We start from the raw sequence: 22,390 nt of genomic DNA, 5'->3' as shown, positions 1-22,390 counted from the left end.
AGGATGATTTTTTGGTTATCTCTGCGTCTGTAGCAATGATCAAGATATCATTTATTATAACCAGTGAACCTGCAAAAAGTAAAAGTGATCCAAATGGCTTTATAGGTGCTCAATAACTTTTACAGGTGGAGTAAGTGGTCCCCTCCCCCACTGCCCAAGTGATTAAAGCAGAGGTTCACACAAAAATTTAACCTCTGCCTTTCGTAACCCTTCCTCTGGTATCACATTTGGCACCTTTCAGGGGGGAGGGGGGTGCAGATACCTGTCTAAGACAGGTATTTGCACCCACTTCCGGGCATAGACTCCCACGGAAGTCTATGCCTTTTCCCATCCCACTGCACTGTCTGCTGAGACACACACGGGTCCCTGAGACAGCATGGACCACTTATATTGCCCTGCGCAACTCACGCATGCTCAGTAGGGAACCGGGAAGTGAAGTCGAAAGGCTTTATTTCCTGATTCCCATAGCGAAGACGGCGGCGGCAGAATCCGAGGACCAAGGGACAGTTCGGCCTTGGGTGCTGACTTCGCTGGATCCTGAGACAGGTGAGTGTCCTTTTTTTTGTAAAAGTCAGCAGCTGCAGTATTTGTAGATGCTGACTTTTAAAAAAATTATTAAATTTGCAGGTCTCCCGCTTTAAGGAGGCCAGTACTGCCACCACTTGGTATGCTGTGGGGAGCAGAGTTGAGGAAAGTGTGTCCATACCCATCTCATCTCTGATGTAAGAAACCAGAAACAATGAGGATTTTGTCAGTTCCTGTTTCAGTTTAATGTTTATAAGCCATTATCAGCTTGTAAAGCATCTGATGAAACCAATATCAGTTTGATCAGATGCATTGGAGGCCAGAGGAGAGCTATGGGGTCTAACAGACCCTAGATCTATTTATAAAGAAGACCTGTCATGGTCCATGCTATCACAAGGGATGTTGTTCATCCCTTGTAATAACAATAAAGTTCACAAAAAAACAAAAAAAATAAAAGGTACAAAGGTAAAAAAAAGTTTAAATAAAATAAATAGTACTGTGCATTTAAAAGAAACTGGACTGGGCGAGTGCAATATGAATTGCACTCCTGTGATCCATAGGAGAAGTACAGCCAAACAAGCTTTGGCATACTTGTCCTTTAAGCACCCCAACACTCACTACTGGGATTTTCATGTGCAATTATCTCTCGGGTTTACAGAGAATGGTCCAAAAAAAAAATCCAGTGAGCGCCAGTTGTGTGGACAAAAAGGCCTTGTTGATGTCAGAGGTCATAGGAGAATGAGCAGACTGGTTTGAGATGATAGAACGGCAACAGTAACTCAAATAACTTGTTACAACCAAGATATACAGAATAGCATCTCTGAATGCACAAAACATCAAACCTTGAAGCAGCTGGGCAACAGAAGCAGAAGACCACACTGGGTGCCACTCCTGTTAGCTAAGAACAGTAAACTAAGGCTACAATTCGCACAGGCTCACCAAAATTGGATAATGGAAGATTGGAAAAACGATGCCTGGGCTGATGAGTCTCAATTTCAGCTGTGACATTCAGATAGTAGGGTTTAGAATTTGGTGTAAACAACATGAAAGCATAAATCCATCCTGCCTGGTATCAATGGCTCAGGCTGACTGACACTTTGTGCCCCTTAGTACCAATTAAGCATTGTTTAAACTCCACTGCCTACCTGAGTATTATTGCTGACAATGTCCATCCCTTTATGACTACGGTGTACCCAACTTCTGATGGATACTTTCAGCAAGATAATGCACCATGTCACAAAGCTCAAATCATCTCAAACTGGTTTCTTGAACATGACAAGGAGTTCACTGTACTCTAATGGCCTCCACAGTCACCAGATCTCAATCCAATCGAGCTTCTTTGGGATGGGGTGGAATGGGAGATTCGCATCATGGATGTGCAGCCAAGAAAACTGCAGAAACTGTGTGATGCTATCATGCCAATATAGACCAAAAACTCTGAGGAACGTTTCCAACACCTTGTTGAATCTATGCCATGAAGAATTAAGGCAGCTCTAAAGGCAAAAGGGGATCCAACATGGCACTAGCAAGGTGTACCTAATAAAATGGCCAGGGAGTGTATATACATACTGTATACAGGCATACTCCACTTTTAAGTAGAAATGGGGTTTATTTACTAAAGCTGTAAAGTGCAAAATCAGGCTCACTTCTGCATAGAAACCAATGAGCTTCTAACCCCAGCTTATTCAATTAAGCTTTGGTAATAAAACCTGGAAGCTCATTGGTTTCTATGCAGAAGTGAGCCTGATTTTGCACTTTCCAGCTTTAGTAAATTAACCCCATTGTGTACTTAAAATTGGGGTATGTCTATATATACACACATACAGGCATTTTGCATTTCAATTTTAAATGAACTGGATTGTTTTACAAGATAAGGATTCACTTATATTTTATAATAGAATGTCAATATGTATCATCTACCTCTTGGGTTATTAAATCTCTTAGGGATTTTGCCAGAGCTCTTGGCTCTATATCTGCCAACGTTGGATTCCCAGTCTTCTTGCTACTAAGTGGCTGTTCTTATTTCTTCCTTTTTTACCTAATGCATTATTAATGATATACTATGAACACAATTATTTTATTTTTATTTTCTACAGCAAATGTATAGGCCTGACAATTCAACATCAATACAGCAGGAGAGGTTTTACCAGCAACAGAAATATAGTAGGAGAGATATTAGCAGTTCGGCAACTTACATCTCCAAAGTCTACTAAAATCTGCAACAATAATATGGAGTACATTGACCCTTTAATAAAGGAATCCACCAACTATGTGCAAAGTACAATAACCCTTACATTTTAAAAGGCTGTAGGTGGGTTAGAAAAAGTGGGCATTGCATGAAAATACAAGATCCGCTTATGTTTCAGCCTCTAAAAAAAAAAAAAGTAAAACGTACTTATACCCCCCCCCCCTCCCCTCTTTACATATGCTCACCTAGGTAAGGATTATATCACTGAGTCTACTTGCAAGACCCTGAGAAAGCTAACAATACCAAATTCCATGTGTGTGCACTACTACAAAGTACTGTAGGGTATTTTTGTGAGATTTTGGATCCTCGGCTTTCCCAGAATCCTGCAATTGAAACACGGTTACATTATTTGCACCTACATGGGTTACTGGAAGCTAAGAGGGGTAAATATTTTTGAAAATTTCTTTGATTCTTCTTATTGTTTTTTTTTTTTAATTAGGCAGGCCAGCATGTTATACATATATATATATATATATATATATATATATATATATATATATATATATATATATATATATATATATATATATACATATATATGCTTTAACAGCTTATTTCTGATTGGCTAAAAAAAAAAACATGATATTTGATGACACTGTGCAAATAACCATTAAATGTTTCACTTTCCCATTAATTCAGCCTGATAGTATATATAGTAGGGTTCTCAGCTAACTGACCAGAATACATGAACAAGCAACTAAATTAAAATTCAAATAAGTTCAAACAAGGATGGAATACAAGTGTGCCTTGAATGAAAGAATATAATTATGTTTACAAATCCTTCACATTTACCCATAGTGACTCTTTGTAACTGAATTTCAAATAAAATAACGCTGCAAGAACAAGGACTGTGTTATTACTTTTTACATGACGTTGTTACTATTGACATAATTTATTTATTTTTTATGTGTTGTATTAACTGTTACAATTCTGCAGCAGGAACATAAGTTACTGGTAAAAGGACAAGAATGTGCAAATGCAGACAAATAAAAATAGCAGTTCTTATCTTCTCTGGCCTTTCTCATTCTATGCCACTTGTAATTGGCCCATTTATTAAGAGTTAGGGCTATAAATCTACTGCTTAAAACAAAGTCTATATTTAATGAACCTTTAAATCTCATAACTCACAATTCCATTGAGCATGTTATAATTACTGTATATGATTATATGAACATTATACAGTATCCTATTAATGTGTACCAAAATAATTCTGCAATCTAAACAATAACTTTTGGCAAATTATTTAGAAGGGTGTGTAAAAATATTCACACTTCTAAACAGTTTATAACTGACCAAGACAAAAGAAAATTAAATGAATGCCAGCGCAATGATTCTATATCGAATGCAAATTACAGGCATACCCCACTTTTAAGTACACAATGGAGTTTATTTACTAAAGCTGGAAAGTGGAAAATCAGGCTCACTTCTGCACAGAAACCAATGAGCTTCCAGGTTTTATTACCAAAGCTTAATTGGACAAGTTGGGGTTAGAAGCTCATTGGATTCTATGCAGAAGTGACCCTGATTTTGCACTTTTCAGCTTTAGTAAATAAACCCCATTGTGTACTTAAAAGTGGGGTATGTCTGTACTGTGTTTTAGAACAAAAGTTTTGAATCTAATAGAGAATGTTGGTGTGCTTCACTAAACAGCTATTGCTCAGACACCTTGTGCAGGAGTACACTGTATACCTCCTTTAATACACAAATGTAAAGGATCATTGATATTTAGGTGGTCAATTCTATTGGTTTGCTCTGCTTGAGATCTTTTATATGTATTGTAAATACAACTATAAGACACTGTTTACTCAAATGTATACCTGATGGAAAAAAGAATAATGAGTAGGAAACAGGCACAGTTGGTGAAATCAAATAGACTCTGAATGTATCAAAACAGCTGTTCACAATGTTTTTAATGATATCAAGTTGTCCAGCCCTATGGCTAAAAAGAATGAAACATACACTTGGATGCTTTGTAACCATAACTGTTTAAACATGAATCATTAGTGTGATTTATATTTTAAACCACAGTATAGTTCTTTATGAAACACTTACATAATTAACAAGATTAAAACAGCTGTTCTATAATGTTGCATACCCAGGGCAATCCCCAACTTGGCATACGATATATACAGTATCTCACAAAAGTGAGTACACCCTTCCCATTTTTGTAAATATTTTATTATATCTTTTCATGTGACAACACTGAAGAAATTACACTTTGTTACAATGTAAAGTAGTGAGTGTACAGCTTGTATAACAGTGTACATTTTGTGTCCCCTCAAAATAACTCAACACACAGCCAAACGCTGGCAAGAAAAATGAGTACACCCCTAAGTGAAAATGTCCAAATTGGGCCAAAAGTGTCAATATTTTGTCTGGCGACCATTATTTTTCATCTCTGCCTTAACCCTCTTGGGCATTGAGTTCACCAGAGCTTCACAGGTTGCCGCTGGAGTCCTTTTCCACTCCTCCATGACGACATCACTGAGCTGGTGGATGTTAGACCTTGCGCTCCTCCACCTTCCATTTGAGGATGCCCCACAGATGCTCAATAGGGTTTAGGTCTGGAGACATGCTTGGCCAGTCCATCACCTTTACCTTCAGTTTCTTTAGCAAGGCAGTAGTCATTTTGGAGGTGTGTTTGGGGTTGTTATCATGTTGGAATACTTCCCTGCCTCCCAGTCTGTGAAGGGAGGGGATCATGCTCTGCTTCAGCATGTCACAGTACATGTTGACATTCATGGTTCCCTCAGTGAACTGTAGCTCCCCAGTGCCGGCAGCACTCATGCAGCGCCAGACTATGACAGTCCCACCACCATGCTTGACTGTAGGCAAGACACACTTGTCTTTGTACTTCTCACCTGGTTGCTGCCACACATGCTTGACACCATCTGAACCAAATATGTTTATCTGGGTCTCATCAGGCCACAGGACATGGTTCCAGTAATGCATGTCCTTAGTCTGCTTGTCTTTAGCAAACTGTTTGCAGGCTTTCCTGTGCATCATCTTTACAAGAGGCTTCCCTCTGGGATGACAACCATGCAGATCAATACATTGATACATCTATTTCTGAAAGACAACCTCTGGATATGATGCCGAGCACATGTACTCAACTTCTTTGGTCGACCATGATGATGCCTGTTCTGAGTGGAACTTGTCCTGTTAAACCACTGTATGGTCTTGGCCACTGTGCTGCAGCTTAGTTTTAGGGTCTTGGCAATCTTGTTATAGCCTAGGCCTTCTTTACGTAGAGCAACAATTCTTTTTTTTTTCAGATCCTCAGAGAGTTCTTTACCATGAGGTGCCATGTTGAACTTCCAGTGACCAGTATGAGAGAGTGACAGTGATAATACCACATTTAACACACCTGCTCCCAATTCACACTTGAGACCTTGTAACACTAACAAATCACATGAAACCAGGGAGGGAAAATGGCCAATCGGGCCCAATTTGGAAATTTTCACTTGCGGTGTACTCATTTTTTTTGCGAGGGGTTTAGACATTAATGGCTGTGTGTTGAGTTATTTTGAGGGGACAGCAAATTTACACTGTTATATAAGCTGTACACTTACTACTTTACATTGTAGAAAAGTATAATTTACAAAAATGTGAGGGGCGTACTTGCTTTTGTGAGATACTGTGTATATATATATATATATATATATATATATATATATGTATATATATATATATATATATATATATATAACCTTTATGATTGTATTTGCTGATACACAATTCACTGGTGTCAAAATATAAGCCATAACAAGATCAGACATTTTAGATTAAGCAGCTCGGCACTTCACTAACAGTGTGATATATGAATATAAAAGAACAGAAAATGCATTTATTTCAAGTACGTTTTGCAAAAAATGACAGATTATGAGGTTGGTGATAAGCTCTGTGTTTTCCAGCATTATACCATAATTATTAGCACTGTTCACAAAGCTAACATACTAAATTTAGGAATTAACCTATAAAACATCCATGCCATACTGCAGACTTATATTTTATGCTCATTCAAAAGTTTTTCACACTCTCCCCCAGCTGGTAGATTTTGGAACAGCAGCTTCTTCAAAGCTGAACCAAAAGCTACAGAAATGTTCCTCATCATCCCCAGAGACACTCCAGATGCTGAACAAGAGGATATGGAAATGGAGAACCTCCAGCAAAATATGTATAATAAATTAACTGCTCACAATCTGATACTCAAGTTACGCGATTGAATATTTTCTTCTTTTCAGCTCTTGTCGAAACATAATTTTTAACCTAACACCTACATTACATTAACTACACCTTTAAAGTTATTCTCTCATATACTGCATTATACTACCACACCAGCCTTTTCCAGCATTATTGAAAATAATTTAGTATTTAATTAAAGTATACATTATACAGACACAAAGCAGTACAATGGTCCATATATGAACACATAAATGTCTTGTTCAATCACTATTTTATTATTGATGACAAATAACATCACAAACTCATTAATGACCTATAGATGCAATTATTATACATTTTATTATTAGCTTAGGAGCACACTCTTTTTTTTTATTTGAGCAATAATAAAACCACCCAATCCACAACAGATAGTATAATGTAGGAAAAGTCAATGTATGATACCATAGCTTTTTTCATTTTGATATGAATAATTAATGCATGTACAGGTACAAGAATATGAGGGTATAAACATATACAATAAGTATTGCTATAGCACTATGTAAGACTTGTTTGCTGTATGGGTTGTCAACCCTTTGATTGCAAACTGTGACGTACAGCGCAGTGATCCCTCCCAACCTTTGCAAGTGGGGCTAAATGGTTGTGAAGATGTGAAGAAAAACACCTGCATCTAGTAAATTTCATGTGTTTCTTGCCAACACTGACTGCATCCCATTTACTAAAACATGACAGCATATATAATACTTTCTCTGTTTACTGAAGCTAATCACTGCAAAATGGTATATTAGGCAGAAGTCACAAAACACGTACGAATATTGAGAATGCCAAGGGTTTATTTTCAAATGATATTCTTTTTTTTTCATGGGGTATCTACTTCTAATTTTAGCTATAGATGTGGTGCTAAGCAAGCAGCATAAACTAGATCATGGATTATACTTGTACTTTGAGAACAAAAAGCTTGATGTAGTATGTACACTGATCAAAGCATGATTATTCTGTATTGATGGAAATGACTGTACTTATACACCATGTAAAATCATTGTGCATGGTACTAACAATATACATTTAATACAGCAAATTGGAAAGTTTCATCTTTTTATTGGCTGCCAGTACAGTATCTATCTATCTATCTATCTATCTATCTATCTATCTATCTATCTATCTAACTAACTATATATATATATATATATAGATAGATAGATAGATAGATAGATAGATAGATAGATAGATAGATAGATAGATAGATAGATATAGATATATAGATATATATCTCTATATATCTTTCTATCTATAGATAGATAGATATAGATAGCTATATATAGATAGATATATCTATAGATAGATAGATAGATAGATAGATAGATAGATAGATAGATAGATAGATAGATAGATACAGGCATGCCCCACTTTTAAGTACACAATGGGGTTTATTTACTAAAGCTGGAAAGTGCAAAATCAGGCTCACTTCTGCATAGAAACCAATGAGCTTCTAACCCCAACTTGTTCAATTGAGCTTTGATAATAAAACCTGGATGCTCATTGGTACTTAAAAGTGGGGTATGCCTGTATATCTATCTATCTATCTATCTATCTATCTATAGATATATATATATATATATATATATATATATATATATATATATATATATATATATATATATATATATATATATATATATATATATATATATATCACATCTCAAACTCAGTGGCAGGTGATAAGTGGTTTTAATATATTTGAAGAATGGATTTCATTCCATAATTTTTTTCCACACATTCAGAATGCCCATGGGGTAGACCGTTAGTGACATTCAGTAGGATATGTCAAGAATTAGGAACCATGTACTTTCCCATTCTATTGAAGAAAGGCTGGAACAAATGACATGCTTTGCTTACATATGAGGAAATAATGGTACTCAGTACATTACACTGTTCTACTCTTCTGCAATAGTCTGCACACTGACATCCATTACTCTCCATAAAGCCACTTGCACTACTTGTAAGTATTGGTTACACCATCTGACCACTATAGTAAAGCATTTATTTCTTAAAAAAATCTAACAAGAACCCACTTATTTCAATAACTTAAGGCAGTAGAAAGCTACAAAGCACTCCTTTCTCTTGATCTGCCTTTTCCTCCCTTCCAGCAAGCAAAATCGACACAATTACATGACACTGTTATCCATTTATCTATGCTCAGGCTGAGAGCAGCCAACCTGTGACATCCCCCTGTTATCTAGGGTGGGCATGTGCAACAGCCAAAGTAACTGAAGCCCTTTAAACATAAACAATGGATTCAATGTGAAAGGCTCCAGGACAACATCGTCGTCCTCCCCCCCCCCCCCCCCCTTTAATTCATCTTGAAGCTTCAATATGCATTTTCATCAAGTTCCATCTTTGCAGCAAACCCTCAGTCAAACAGCATCACAAAAAAAAAAAAAAAGGCACAGTGATTATAGATGATTTACCGGCAGACTCTTGTGCTTCTGCCTTCATGTCCCTTCCTTCCAGTCATCGATCAAAGCACGGTAATGCGATCCGATCCAATGCTATGTAGCACTGCTCTGCTGTATAACCTCATTTCCCTATGCCCATGCTAGCCATATGCAATCAAATAAAGGGAGACAGATAGATAGGTACCTACCTACTTTGCAGCTCCGTCAATTACCCTGGTCGCGAGCTAAGTGCACTCAGGAGTCTAAACATCCAACACAGTTCTTTCCAAAGAGCAATTGGGTTTCCGATAAAGAAAAGCACCCTTTTAATAATCCATTTAGGGATGGTGGAGCAGGAAGAAATCGGATCAGCTTTTTCCTTTACCTTCTTTCCAAACTTCACAAGCTGTAGACAAGGTGACCACAGAAAGCCAACATCCCCTGCACGACCACATCCACTAGGAACAATATCACCCCCCTCCAAGAAAATAGGTGCAAAAGACAAACTTGAGCCTTCACCTTAATACACCATATTGGAAGTGCAAACTTTAAGTAGCATAGACAGATCTTTTTTTTTATTTTTTGCTCCTCCAAGCAAGTACAAAGTAGGAAAGGTTGACCACAGAAAGAGATGTGCACTGTATCCAGAGCTGCTATATATCCCAAGCCTTGACTAAAAACTATGCGCTGGCACTCACTCTCTGACCATATCCATCCACACACTGATGCGCCGTCTCCAGCAGCCCCGCAGCCCCGCAGCCTCGTTGTATCGCTATGGGGAGCTGTCCAGCCGCCAGGTGCTGAAGTCTGGAGAAGCCCAGGCTCCGCACACTTCCCTTCAACTCCGGGGGGGAGAGCGCAGGACTGGAGGTAACAGGCAAGCTGCAGCCTGCCCTTCCCAACGAAGCCACACCCCCATCACCTGACCTATATTGCAGCATGAGCTCTTTCAGCTTCTCAAGAGCATATTAACTCCTTGCTAAGTCTAATGTGCCGCTATCAGCAATCAGCTCATCCTACTGCTAAAAAAAGGTGCTGCTCTGTTCATTGCTAACAAGGTCAATGATCATCTTACCTAACAGTATCAAGTGCACTTTCACTGGATTCAAAATCTTATAATACATAGAGGGATGTGGGGGAAACTCATATCAAAGTGTTGTGGTGGTCATTATCAGTGTCTATGATTTCATCAAAATGATTAAATGTGCAAGAAATTGAACAGTCATATATAGAGGTTCATTTACTAAAGGCACATATACTGGGATTGATTTACTAAAGGTAAATAGGGGGGTTATTTACTAAAGGCAAATCCGCTTTGCATTACAAGTGCAAACTACAAGTGCACTCCAACTTGCACTGAAAGTGCACTCGGAAGTGCAGCCGCTGTAAATCTGAGGGGTAGATCTGAAATGAGGGGAAACTCTGCTGATTTTATCATCCAATCCTCGGTTGATGTTTCCAGGACCCAACTGGTAATCGCTGCAGCACCCACCATTTTATGAGCCACAGATACCAGGAACGTGTGTGATAGGAATATCGTTTTGATTGACACTTGGAAGTAAAGTTGCTGTAGATCCGAGGGGGACATGCAAGGAAAGTAAAAAACAGAATTTTAGCTTGCATGTGATTGGATGATAAAATCAGCAGAGCTTCCCCTCATTTCAGATCTACCCCTTAGATTTACAGCGGCTGCACTTCCAAGTGCACTTTCAGTGCAATTTCAAGTGCACTTGTAGTGCAAAGTGGATTTGCCTTTCGTAAATAACACCCATAGTCTGTGCAATGCAAATGCACCCACAAGTGCACTTCAAGTACACTGCAAGGGGAACATGCAAGGAAAATAAAAATAATGCATTTTTTCTCGCACAGGATTAGATGATAGAAATCAGCAGAGGTTACCCTCAGATCTGAAGCAACTACACTCGCCAGGGCCGTCTTTAATATTGATTGGACCCTGGGCAAAAATCTTCTTAGGGCCCCCCCCCCCCCATGCAATTTCGCTCTCCATTTTCTCTGAGACATACAATAAATAGCAGCTAGACTTAAAATCAGTTTACTGAATCAGATCAGGCAGCGAATGCGATTGGTTGCCAGAGGTTACAGCATATCATTACTGCTTACTGACTGGTTGCTAGAGGTTACATCACTCCTTAAAGCTCACTGATTAGTTGCTAGAGGTTACAGCACATTTCTGCTTGTTGATTGGCTGCTAGAGATTACTGTACAGTAATACTGCTCACTGGTTGCGATTATAGCACATCATCTCCTCACTGCAGGGGGGCATGATATACCTATCAATGCTGCCTTTATTTACATATCAATGCGGTTGGCCTTAGCTATTTACATATGCATGTGACTGCTATTTACATATGAATGCCAGTATTTACATGTAAACACAGGGTCTGCAGGTGAGTCATATGTACACAACAATAGGGCAGAGCTGGGCAGCATTAGTAGCAGCACAGGACTAAAACTTCAAGGGACAAGGGAATGTAAACTGGGATAGTTGGCAAGTATGGTTTGAGGCAGCTGCTTTGGGCCCCACAACAATGACAGGGCCCTGGGCAGCTGCCCCTTTTACCCTGCCTTAAAGACGGCCCTGACACTCGCAAAGCACTTAAAGTGCACTTCCAAATTCACTTCTAGTGCAGAGAGTGGGGTTGATTTACTAAAGGCAAATCCACTGTGAAATACAAGTTCTGAGGGGAAGCTCTGCTGATTTCTATCATCCAAACATGTGAAAGATTTCTTCCTTGCATGCTCCCCTCAGATCCCAACCATGACACTACCTGCCTGGAGTTTGCATGTTCTCCCTGTGCCTGCGTGGGTTTCCTCTGGGTACTCTGGTTTCCTCCCACACTCCAAAGACATGCTGGTAGGTTAATTGGCTTCTGTCCAAAATTGGCCCTAGTGTATGAATGTGGGCTGGGGACCATGGATTGTGGGCTCCTTGAGGGTAGGGACTGATGTGAGTGTGCAATGTATGTGTAAAATTGATGGCGCTATATGGGTACCTTAAATAAAAAAATAATAATATAATAGATGAGCATCTTAATGAGATGCAATGTACAGGGATAGGGACAATTGTAGACATGCACCCACACTCACTCAGGTTGAACTGGATGGACTGGTGTCTTTATTCAACCTTACTAACTATGTAACTAGAGCAATTGCACTTGCAGTGTACTTGAATTGCACATGTGGGTGCACTTGCAGTGCACAGACTATTTACCTTTAGTAAATCAACCCCATAGCGTCTACCCAGATAAAAAAGATAGCTTGCCACAAATTTGTGGCAGTGTAGAATTGTAAGTCTGTTAGCTTGCTGCACATTTTCACTGGCAAGTTGTACACTTACAGAGCACTTAAAGCACAAGTTCTAGTTGACACAAATTTGCGTGGCAAGTCTCTAGCAAGAACAAAGTTGTAGTTTTGAATCTACCGCAAGAGCTCTGCAAGTCTACAGCATAAAAATTCAGCCACAGTGACCCCTGTGGTGGGATGACTATTGCACAACAAAACTGAACTAGAACTTGTAGCAGACTTGCAGAATGTTTGCAAAGAAAATTTATCTGGAGTCATGCAATGGGGACTTGCTTCAAGTGTGCAACAAACTTGTGAAGCCTGTCAAGTTTATCAATAGCTTAGCAAGTCATTTTCTAACGTGCATCACAATTGCTTACTATCTGGGCAGATAGCAAGGATAACTTGCCACAAATATATGGCAATGTTGAATTATAAGTCTTGTTAACTTGCTGCACATTTTCAGTGATAAGTTGTACACTTGCAGATCACCTAAAGCACAAGTTCTAGTTGACACATTTCTAATTTGTAGCAAATTTGTGTGGCAAATCTCTAGCAAGAGCAAAGTTGCATGGGTGAATCTACAGCAAGAGCTCGGCAAGTCTACTACATGAAAATTCAGCCACAGTGACTCCTGTGGTGGGATGACTATCGCACAACATAACTGAACCAGAACTTGCAGCAGACTTGCAGAATGTTTGTAAAGAAAGTGTATCTGCCCTGCTGCATTCTGAATACAGGAGGTTGGCCACTTAGCATGGGAACCATTCAAAGAACGCTTTGCTATGATTGGATGAGCTGGAGAGCATGATGTAATTCTCACACCTCTCCACTTGGTCCAATCAGGGAACACTTTGCATTCATTAAGAAAAATAAATGTATACATACATATAGCCATAACCTAAATGCTTTCTTTTTAATGTTTGTAATAAAGCAGAGAGGGGGTAAGAATTCCTTCCAAATTCTATCGCTTTTCCTGTCCTCTGTGGGTAAATGTATCCTTTCTGTTTGACCTGGTGACCATTGTCAGGTAACAGAAAGTGAAGGGAAAGGCAAAATAATCATCAAAACAAGAAGTGAGGGTACATTTTCAGTCTGGGGTATCTGTTCTGGTGACAGCTAATAGTTATTATAGATAACTTCTAGATAGTTATTATAATAACAAATTTTCCACTTATTGTTGCATCTTTCTGACAGGAACTGCATTGAAGAAAAATCTCCCTAGCAAGATAAAAAAAAGAAACTCTATACAAAATTAAATAAATCATAGAAAATGTTGTCTATAAACACAATTTTAATTAACATAAAAATAAGAATTGTCTGATGATATTGATAAAGCACTCAGATCAGCAATTTTTCTATCTGAACTGTCCTGGCAACTTAACCTAACTTTAGTTTCAGATAAAAAAAAATGTAACTATGTTCTTTTGCCTCTAAAGCTGCCCGTCCACTCTGCAATCTGATTGTACCATCAACAAACAATTTTTTTTTAGATTTGCCAACATATACAATTTGCAATATGAGAGTCTACCTAAACAATTTATTTAATCTATACATTTAAGTATACACACATACTACATAGGTGTCCATAGATCGAAAAGAGACCATACAATTGGATTGCATCCCAGCTTAACAGCCAGGCCTTGGATGTAGGCACTACTCCTGGCTTAAAGCGGTTCTTCACCCTGTTTGCAAAAAGTAAAAGTCAGCAGCTCCAAATACTGTAGCTTCTGACTTTTAATATAAAGGACACATACCTGTTCAGAGATCCAGAGCTGTCTTCACCCAGCCCAGATTTTGGGTCTTTAGTGTCCAAATATTTAGTGTGTGAAGCCGTCTGTGACTTCACAGTCAGATTCCCACTGAGCATGTGTGAGCCTTCTAAGACCTGTGACATGTCTCAGAGGGTTTTGGGGGGTGAGGAGAACTTCTGGTCTAATTGCCTAGACAATTCCACCAAAAGTGGTAGTGGGTACTTGTCAAAATGAGGTACCCGCCCCCCCCCCCCCCAAAAAACAAGTAAAAAAAAAAAGAAGAGGAGTGGGGAGGAGGAAATAAAACAGAGCTTCCCCTTCAGGGTGAAGTTCCACTTTTAGTATAACATGTTGAGAATTACTCAGCATGTCAAAGCCAAGCATATCTGACCCAGGAAAAATGCAGCAGTAATAAAGCCACAGAGACATATCCTATTCTCTTTGGAAGGTCTGGGTATAAATATTTTTTTTCAATGATAACAAATAATGATCGGTTCGTAGATTTTCTTATTACAAGAAACAATAGTAAAATCAATAAACATAACTTTTTAGAATTTAATTGTAGAGGCTAATAATATACACTTTCTGTAAAGGTGCAAGATTCAAAACTGTCATCTTCATCCTTCCTTAAAGCCCAACTCCAGCTTTAACTGAAAATCCAAAGTAAATTTTCCCAAGATAATTCCCAGTCAACATATTAAATGCAGCTTTTACTACAATGCTCACCTTCCCTTTGATACTATTCCCCACAGTCACTATATGTCCTCATCCAGCATTAATCCACAGTGTGGTTCTATCTAGAGAGCATGGACAGTATCATGGACACTACACTTCATCTAACATCAGCCTCAGCTCACAGTACAATGCTGCAGAGAACATAACTGATGACAAAACCTGAGCACCATTCCCTGGAACGTTTTGAACTGCCCCCTACCCCCCTACCAAAGAGGGTACTGTTTGAACCCATAGACAACCAGACTGGGTTTATTTTTTAGGAGGGGCTCAGCACTGCCACCATTATTTAAGGGTGCAATAGCTAATCAGTGGATGGAAGAATGCTTGACCAATAGTATGCAGTGGCACAGGCCCCACTTTATGGACCAATAGTAAGCATCTTCATGTGTTTGCATAGACCATTTTTTATACAGAAGTAGCTCCATAGAGAAGATTCAAATCATCAACAGGCAGGAAACAAGAGATTATTGCTAAAAGGTCAACCCAAAGTTAGAAACAGGCAGACATTGAAGCACCAAGATCAAGCCAATGTCAAAAACAGACATGTAAAGGGCCAAAGTGTAATCATAACCCCAGGGCAAAATTTCTGGAACAGTTACCCAGGTCAATAAAACAGCATAGACAGAATCAAAGAGAGGGAGTTAGTCATCATTTAGAACCACTGCTGAAGTCCACTCAGCATTTGTTCTCTGGATCGTTGATAGTCAATTTTGTGCACACCCTGCCACAGCCAATAGAGGAAGAAAATCAAACTTGTACATGCCCAGCTCAGCATATTCATTGCAGCTGATCTAATCCTGGAAGAAAATGACAAGAAAAAAACAGCTCCACTTCTCTGACCCAAACACTCTTTTCGGGTAATTTTATACTGAGTTAACCAAAAAATCAATGTTTTAATTTGCATCATATGCTTGCTCTTTGTCACTAAAAAGGCTGAAATAAAGAAAGAAAAATGAATTAAAACTTTAAAAGTTAACATGTAGGACATTGATTATTGTAGATATTGCCTGTCTCCACAAAACTGTTTATGTGAATATAAGTAGTTTTTTTTTCTTCCACTATGCCAGGGGTGCTCAACCTGTGGCTCTCCAGCTGTTGTAAAACTACCAGTCCCATCATGCCTCTGCCTCTGGGTGTCATGCTTGTGGCTGTCGGAGGCCTGCTATGCCTCATGGGACTTGTAGTTGCGCAACAGCTGGAGAGCCACAGGTTGAGCACCCCTGCACTATGCCATTAACCAGCTTTTAGCTTCTAGTGCTAAAACACATTGATAAGGTTCCCTTGTAAAAAAGAACAATTTACCAGTTTGTTTCTTGGCTGAAGACCATGTCCAATCCAGGAAACTCAAGTTCACAGAGTGAAGGTTTCCTGTTTCCTGGGTGATCTATCACCTGACATAAACCACTAGGGATCCCTCTTTTAAGATTTGGGGGGTTATAAGCTGAAAACCTATATCCCCTTTATTTAATTGGCCAAATGGGGGTATTGTATGCTAACAAACTAGGGGCTAACATAAAGAAGTATAGTGCATCCTTGTCAGGGCAGTGATGCATCAGAGTGGGACCTGTGATGTCTTGCAAGGGGTCCACAATATTCTGTCTTTGGTGAAATGCTGTGCTATACTTTGTGAAGCACTTTAGGATCAACTGCACTGAACCTGCAGAACAAATGTTTCCATTATCTGCTCTTCTGTAAATACTAACAACTCTTGATCTTTGATGCTATAATTTTCTTGGTAAGACAGGATTACAAAGAGAAGGGTACACACTGAAACTCAGAATTACGTGTGTTTTATGAGAGAACCATCCTCATACCATGCATTGAATCGTCCATCTCAACAAAACAAAGCACTGAATATCAGGTGCAAAAGGATAGGTAAAAGGCTGAAAGACACTAGGGTTTATTACCTAAAGGCAAGTAGACAATTCACTTTGAAAAGGAATTTTTCGCTTAGTGAACATGGTGAAAATTCACTTTGAAAATAATACTCAATCACATGCAAGTAAAAACAAAAACAAAAAATACAAATAAATAAATAAACTAACATATATATATATATATATATATATATATATATATATATATATATATATATATATATATATATACAGTATCTCACAAACGTGAGTACACCCCTCACATTTCGGTAAATATTTTATTATATCTTTTCATATGACAACACGTAAAGTACTGTATATACTCGAGTATAGGCCGACCCGAGTATAAGCCGAGGCCCCCAATTTACCCCCAAAAAACTGGGAAACCTATTGACTCGTGTATAAGCCGAGGGTGAGATATGCCTGTCCATCCCTGTGTGTGTGTGTCCATCCATCCATCCATCCCTGTGTGTGTGTGTGTCCATCCATCCCTGTGTGTGTGTGTGTCCATCCATCCATCCATCCCTGTGTGTGTGTGTGTCCATCCATCCATCCATCCCTGTGTGTGTGTCCATCCATCCATCCCTGTGTGTGTGTGTGTCCATCCATGTGTGTGTGTGTGTGTGTGTGTGTGTGTGTGTACATTTTCTACATTCCCTAAAAGAGAGAACATGCAAATAAAGCATTGCATAGGGGGAGGATGCATGAAGTTGAGAGTTCCTGGGACATTAAGGCAGTGGACTGTGGAACTGGAGGAAGTAGGAATGTCAGCAGCACTTGCCAAACAGGTGTGGTAGTGATCAAAGTATGCAGATGGCACATAATGTGTGTGTGTGGCCTTGTGTGTCCAGCCTACCTGTGTCCCGAGCCTCCGTCCAGTCCCGAGCCTCCGTCCGGTCCCGTCCCGTCCCGAGCCTCCGTCTGGTCCCGTCCCGTCCCGAGCCTCCGTCCGGTCCCGTCCCGTCCCGAGACTCCGTCCGGTCCCGTGCCGTCCCGAGCCGAGCCTCCGTCCGGTCCCGTCCCAGGATCACCGCTCTTCGTCGGCGCCCATTCCCCTGTTCAAATGCCGCGCCTCCCTGTCTGTGATAGGCGGAACACAATTTCCCAGCAGTCTGTGTTCCGCCTATCACGGACATCCTCTTATCCTCGTCCGTAGTATGATGATGAGCGGATGTCCGTGATAGGCGGAACACAGACTGCTGGGAAATTGTGTTCCGCCTATCACAGACAGGGAGGCGCGGCTTTTGAAAGTTAGAATGGCCGCTGTCTGTCTGCTCGACACGCTGTTCGGGCAGACAGACGGCGATGACTCGAGTATAAGCCGAGGGGGGCACTTTCAGCCTCAAAAAAGAGGCTGAAAATCTCGGCTTATACTCGAGTATATACGGTAGTGAATGTACAGCTTGTGTGACAGTGTAAATTTGCTGTCCCCTCAAAATAACTGCTGGCAACAAAAGTGAGTACACCCCTAAGTGAAAATGTTCAAATTGGACCCAAAGTATCAATATTGCGTGTGACCACCCTTATTTTCTAGCACTGCCTTAACCCTCTTGGCAATGGAGTTCACCAGAGCTTCACAGGTTGCCACTGAGTCCTCTTCCACTCCTCCATGATGACATCACTGAGCTGGTGGATGTTAGAGACCTTGCCCTCCTCCACCTTCTGTTTGAGGATGCCTCACAGATACTCAATAGGGTTTAGGTCTGGAGACATGCTTGGCCAGTCCATCACCTTGACCCTTAGCTTCTTTTGCAAGGCAGTGGTAGTCTTAAAGGTGTGTTTGGGTTCATTATAATGTTGGAATACTGCCCTGTGGCCCAGTCTCTGAAGGTAGGAAATCATGCTCTGCTTCAGTATGTCACTGTACATGTTGGAATTCATTATTATTATTATTATTATTATCGATTTATATAGCGCCAACAGTTTATGCAGCACTTTACAATGTATAGGGGGGGCAACACAATTACAGTACAATACAAAAGGTATAGGAGGGCCCTGCTCGTAGAGCTTACATTCTAAAGGGAGGGGGTGGTGGTACAAAAGGTAATAGCTGCAGAGAATGATTTGATGGGGGTGGTCATGATTTATGATTCATGAATGATTTGATGGGGGAATTCATGGTTCGGTCAATGAACTGTAGCTCCCCAGTGTGAACAGCACTCATGCAGCCCCAGGCCATGACACTCCCACCACCATGCTTGACTGTAGGCAAGACACACTTGTCTTTGTACTCCTCACCTGGTTGCTGTCCAACACGCTTGACACCATCTGAACCAAATAAGTTTATCTTGGTTTCATTAGACCATAGGACAGGGTTCCAGTAATCCGTGTCCTTAGTCTGCTTGTCTTCAGCAAAATGTTTGCAGGCTTTCTTGTGCATCATCTTTACAAGAGGCTTACTTCTGGGATGACAGCCATGCAGACTAATTTGATGCAGTGTGCAGCATATGGTATGAGCACTGACAGGCTGATCCCCCACCACTTTAACCTGTACAGCATACGTTTATATCTCAAAAACAACCTCAGAGAGTTCTTTGCCATGAGTTGCCATGTTGAACTTCCAGTGACCAGTATGAGAGCGTGAAAGGGATAATACCAAATTTACACACCTGCTCCCCATTCACACCCAAGACCTTGTGACACTAACAAGTCACATGACACAGGGGAGGGAAAATGGCTAATTTGGGTGTACTCACTTTTGTTGCCAGCGGTTTAGACATTAATGGCTGTGTGTTAAGTTATTTTGAGGGGACAGCAAATTAACACTGTTATATAAGCTGTACACTCACTACTTTACATTGTAGCAAAATGTAATTTCTGCAGTGTTGTAACATGAAAAGATATAATAAAATATTTCCAAAAATGTGAGTGGTGTACTCACTTTTGTGAGATACTATATATATATATATATATATATATATATATATATATATTGCTTGCTTGTACATGATTGGATGATAGAAGTCAACAGGATGTCTCATTCACATTCACTAAGCTAAGGAAAAACTCACTTGCAAAGTGAAAAATCATGCTTTTGGTAAGTCAACTCCACTGGACTACTGAGACAATGTTCTGACATTAGGAAAATATATTTTCTTTTTAGTGAGTTAAATCAGATAAAGAAAAACATTTTCAAAACTGTTTGGAAGCTCATAAGAGCAGTATTTTGGACACAGCCTTCATTTAGGAAAGTGGTTCCCTCTGAACTTTTATAGTGTTTACCTTCCAGTTCTGAGAGGGTTTCCTCCTAGAGCCCTGCCTCCTGCATGCCCCCGGGGGCATGCATTCAGTGCACTCTGTGACCACTGTGTCTTTTGGAAACAGCTGATCACAGTAGCCCTTTACAATGTGATCAACTGTGTCCAATCACAGCTGATCTCACGTAAACAGACTTGCTGGTAATCGGAAGTCCTTTCCTCCCACTCTGTGTCTGTGTGAGGAAAGGAGGTCCATATACCGTCAAGTCTGTCCATATATTGTTTACACTGATTATCAGGGTACTAATCATTGGTGCCCTGATTATTAGTCCAGCTCCATCAGTGCAAATCAGTGCCCATCAGTGCAGATTATCAGTGCCCATCAGTGCTGCTTATCAGTGACCATCAGTGTTGCCTATCAGTGCCGATTCATTAGTGCTCATTAGTGCAGCTCTCTGCACATAAGTGCCGCCTCATTAGTGCCCATCAGTGCCACCCCATTAGTGCAGCCTCATCAATGTGGCCTTAACAGTGTACATCAGTTCAGCCTCAACAGTTCACATCAGCGCAGCCTCATCAGTGCCCATCAGTGCCTGTCAGTGCAGCATATCAGTGTCCATAAGTGCAGCCTCATCAGAGCACATCAGTGAAGAAGAGAAATTAGCTATTTGCAAAATGTTTTTTTTTTTTATATACTCTTTATTTTCATTATAAACCAGTGATACAAATTCCTCTTATCCACTATACAAATAATTACTGACTGTATTTATATATCTATACCTTTACCCACCCTCCCCCCTCCTCCCCCCGCCCAAACACAAAAGCCGCCCAAAAAAAAAAAAAAAAAAAGGTATTCTTTTCCCTCTCCTTTCTCTCTCTCCCCTTCTCCTCTCTCTTAAACTTCCACAGCACCTTTTTCTTAAACCTACTCATTCCTCCTCATTCCTCTCCATCTCCATTCCCTTCCACCCTTACATGATACTCCTTTTTCAGGAATGCGTCCCATTGTTGCCATTTGCTGGGGTGATTTTGGTTTGTGCCCTCCATTCTCTGCTATTTGCAAAATGTTATGACTGAAACTAACAAAAGCCTTTTTATCAAAATTTCCAGTCTTTTTTGTTTGTTTAGCAAAAAATGAAAAGCCTAGTTGTGATTAAATACCACCAAAAAGAAAGCTCTATATGTCTAAAAAAATGCAAAAAATTTAATGTGGATACAATGTTACATGACCACACAATTGTCATCAAAGTGTGACAGCGCTGACAGCTGAAAACTGGCTTGGGCAGGAAGGGGTTGAAAGTGTCTGGTATTGAAGTGGTTATTAACAATGGTAATAACACAGTTTAGATACGGGGTGATTATTAATAAAGAGAAGGCATAAAATGACACTTGGCATCAAGATCAGCATAAACAGTAGCAAGGTCACCTAAAGTGCAGCAGTGAGCAGTGATAAAGCTAGATTTACTGAACACGGGAACTATACTGCCAACCTGGATTGATTGTGACTATACTAGGCCTAGATCAACTGGATTGTACCGTCAATAGAAATAAAGGAAATATGAGAAGGGAACAAAATGGACTTGCGACATAGTTTTACAGGTGGGGCAGTCCTTTATGTTATTTTTCTGTTGGTTATTGTTGGGGATCTATAAGAAGCATTAGTGCACTTACGGTAACTACAGTTTTAGTAAACTAGCATGCATCATACAGTAGGTGCAGTAAAGATGCAGTAAAGTTATACAGGTACAGGGGTGGTATAGGTGCAGTATAGTAGGTAAATTATACTTAATGTCCTCTGTTCCTGCTAGCAGTGTAAACAGTGCCCTCCCACCAATTCCTGTGGTGTGGCTGTAAACTCAATGTAGAAAGGAGGCCCCCTTAGTCTTTCCACAGAATGCCTCTGGAGATTTAGTGGTGGGAAGTAGAGCGTGAGAGGATTTTCTGATCTCCATGCGACAACAGTGCAGTTGTGATCGCTGCAGTACGTGCTGATCCAGATAGGTGAGCATATTAATAGTATAAACAAAAAAGGAGGATTAAGGCCCTCTGTTGGCACATTTCAAACACTTCCACAATGGGAACCCAAGTGGTTTGAAGGTTAAAGGTATCTACGTCTTGAATCGCCCACTATGCA

The 22,390-nt window shown here is 40.0% G+C and overlaps 1 protein-coding gene across 4 annotated transcripts in view; it reads right to left on the bottom strand.

Moving 5' to 3' along the window:
- The window catches only part of LINGO2 (leucine rich repeat and Ig domain containing 2), a 2,286,714-nt gene extending 2,276,399 nt beyond the window's left edge, over positions 1-10,315 (bottom strand). For 2 of the 4 annotated variants that reach the window (XM_077475129.1, XM_077475130.1), the window contains exon 1: positions 9,600-10,281. The gene's annotated coding sequence lies outside the window, so the exon portion shown is untranslated. Of the gene's footprint in view, positions 1-9,599 lie in introns of all 4 variants that reach the window. The other 2 variants (XR_013272157.1, XM_077475131.1) reach the window with 2 other exon arrangements.
- Positions 10,316-22,390: the final 12,075 nt, after the last annotated feature.

This window comes from Lithobates pipiens, unplaced genomic scaffold (assembly GCF_037356315.1).
Source record: "Lithobates pipiens isolate NorthernLeopardFrog02 unplaced genomic scaffold, aLitPip1_a1.2 Scaffold_13, whole genome shotgun sequence".
Lineage (NCBI taxonomy): Eukaryota > Metazoa > Chordata > Amphibia > Anura > Ranidae > Lithobates > Lithobates pipiens.
The sequence above is the reverse complement of the archived record's forward strand: the minus strand, read 5'-3'. Positions and strand labels throughout refer to the sequence as shown.